Source organism: Hakea prostrata, chromosome 3 (assembly GCF_041222555.1).
Source record: "Hakea prostrata isolate BN-2017 chromosome 3, UWA_Hpros_2, whole genome shotgun sequence".
In the NCBI taxonomy this organism is placed as follows: Eukaryota; Viridiplantae; Streptophyta; class Magnoliopsida; order Proteales; family Proteaceae; genus Hakea; species Hakea prostrata.
In genome coordinates this window covers 70,239,525-70,242,185 of record NC_142602.1, presented here as the reverse complement: position 1 = coordinate 70,242,185, position 2,661 = coordinate 70,239,525, and the positions used below count along the sequence as shown (strand labels likewise).

The following is a 2,661-nucleotide window of genomic DNA, read 5'->3' as shown; positions in this document are numbered from 1 at the left end:
TATGCATTTGAATTCTATTATGGGCTAAATCTTAGCTGTGTTGGGATGATAGTAGTATCTAAACCTGAATTTTGATATGTAACTAATCATGTGTTCTTTAGTTTTATTGCAATCCACTTTATTGTTAATGAATTTAGCATGTTATATTGACTAATTTCAGTTCTTGAATGACCGAATGAATGTTATGATTTCATTAATTGGAAAATTAATGAAGTCTAGGTGTTTGTTGAATTGTGTGAGTTAGCATCATCTTTAATTAGGTTGTGTTAATTAGTAGGTTGGGTAGGAATACCCAATAACCTCACATTACCATTGATTGGATTGGGTTTAAATTGCATTCTTAATTCAATTCTTCATAGGAATATGCTGATGTTGATTTAGGATGCTAGCTTATGTGTATTGGAAAATACCATATTGCCATTCATTCCAAGTTCTTGATTTATCTTGGGGTTGTAGTATTGCTTTAGTATTTGTGTTTTAAAATTCAGGGAAGGGAAACTTGATTCCTAACACACTTGTCACTCATTAAGTTTCTTCCATTGCTCAAATCTACATTTTAGTTCCTTAGTTTTCTTTACTCGTCATTTGGTTAATTAGTTAGACAAACACCAATCAACCTTGTTAATTTCATTTAAATCAATTTTATTTTTACATTGAAAGTTAAGGATATAATTCTCCGTGGGATCGATACTTTACTTATCATTTATTACTTGATTGCGATACGTATACTCTTGCGTGATATCTTGAGATACAAGCAACAAGTTTTTGGCGCCGTTGTCGAGGGAATTTTGTCTTTGATAATTAGTGTAGAAGTAAGTTTTTGTTTTATCTACTGAAATTTCTTTGCTTTTATATTAGTTTCCTTTTATTCTCGGTGCTTTTACCCTTGTATGAGCACGCTGCTCGATCAAGAGTTGGCACCCTTTGACATCGAAATCGAAAGGACATTTCGAGCTAGAAGAAGGAAGTAGCGAGGTTTAGCAGCAGGTCAAACAATGGCTGAAGCAATGAGATATGGGTTGAATAATAATGAGAATAATATGGCAGCTGAGGGTGATGATAGAGATAGGGCCATTAGAGGATATGTTGTCCCAAGGTTGCATGAGCTGAATCCAAGTATAGTAAGGCCAGAAATTCATGCATTACATTTTGAGCTTAAGCCTGTGATGTTCCAAATGCTTCAGACTATAGGACAGTTCAGTGGGATGCCAACAGAAGATCCTCATCTCCATCTTAGACTCTTCATGGAAGTAAGTGACTCTTTCAAGATACCGGGAGCAACTGAAGAGGCTTTGAGATTGAAGCTATTCCCTTATTCATTGCGGGATAGAGCAAGAGCATGGTTGAACTCCTTACCTCCACAATCAATAGCCACATGGAATGATTTAGTAGAGAAGTTCTTGATGAAGTACTTCCCTGCATCAAAGAATGCCAAGTTCAGAAATGATATCACTGGTTTTCAACAGTTGGATGGTGAATCTTTGTATGAGGCATGGGAAAGATTTAAGGAGCTCTTGCGTAAATGTCCTCACCATGGTATTCCTCATTGGATTCAAATGGAGACTTTCTACTATGGTTTAAGTGGACAAACTCGATCCATAGTGGATGCATCAGCAAATGGGGCTATATTGGCAAAGTCTTACAATGAAGCTTATGAGATCTTGGAGAGAATGGCCAACAACAACTACCAATGGCCAGCCGAGAGAGGTGCTGCAAATAAGAGAGTGGCAGGATTTATGAGTTAGATGCGGTGACAACTTTAACTTCACAAGTGTCATCCCTAACTAGTGTGTTAAAATCCATAAACTTGCCTACAACTGTACAAACTCAACAACATACAACAATCTCGTGTACATATTGTGGTGGGGAGCATGTCTTTGATAGCTGTCCATCTAACCCAGAATTAGCTTACTATGATGGTAATTTCAGCAATGCCAATAACCCATATGCCAACACCTATAATCTTGGTTGGAGGCAGCACCCTAACTACTCTTGGAATGCTCAAGGACAGAATGCAAGCCCATCTTCCATCCCGCTCGACCTCATCCGCTTCCAAGTGCTCAACAGCAAGTGAACATTCAACCTATGGAACCCTCTTCATCAATAGAGCTTTTATTGAAGGAGTATATGGCAAAGAATGATGCAATGATTCAGAGTCAAGCATCTTCATTGAGAAATTTGGAGAATCAAGTTGGACAACTGGCTAGTGCTTTAAGTAATCGCTCTCAAGGATCATTGCCATGTGATACGAAAAATCCTAGATCTCCAGATGCAATAGAAGAGTGCTTTGTTGTGGATGTCCTTGAAGAGCTAGTTTCCGAAGAGTTGGAGACAGAGTGTATTAAAAACCCACTAGAGCTTTCATTGGCAATAGAAATTGAACAAGTGGATGATGAAGCAAGTAGATATATGGATTTGTTAGAGGCAAGACCAGCTAAGGCATTGAGTGGGAGTAGATTTGAGTCTCTTGTATTATCTGAGCTTGAAACTAAAGCCCCTAAACCATCAATTGAAGAGCCACCTATGTTAGAGTTCACACCTCTTTCAAAACACTCTCAATATGCCCATTTGGATGCAGCCAAAACACTCCATGTTTTTGTTTCAGCACTACTAACAAAGGAGCAAGAAGATATGCTACTTGAAGTGCTGATGAAGTGTAGA

At 38.0% G+C, this 2,661-nt stretch overlaps 1 non-coding gene across 1 annotated transcript; it reads right to left on the bottom strand.

The window, feature by feature from the left end:
• Positions 1–1,433: 1,433 nt before the first annotated feature.
• Positions 1,434–1,540, bottom strand: LOC149022926 (small nucleolar RNA R71). Its single transcript, XR_016172582.1, has one exon. It is a non-coding gene; the product is annotated as a small nucleolar RNA R71 (small nucleolar RNA).
• Between the last annotated feature and the right edge of the window lie 1,121 nt (positions 1,541–2,661).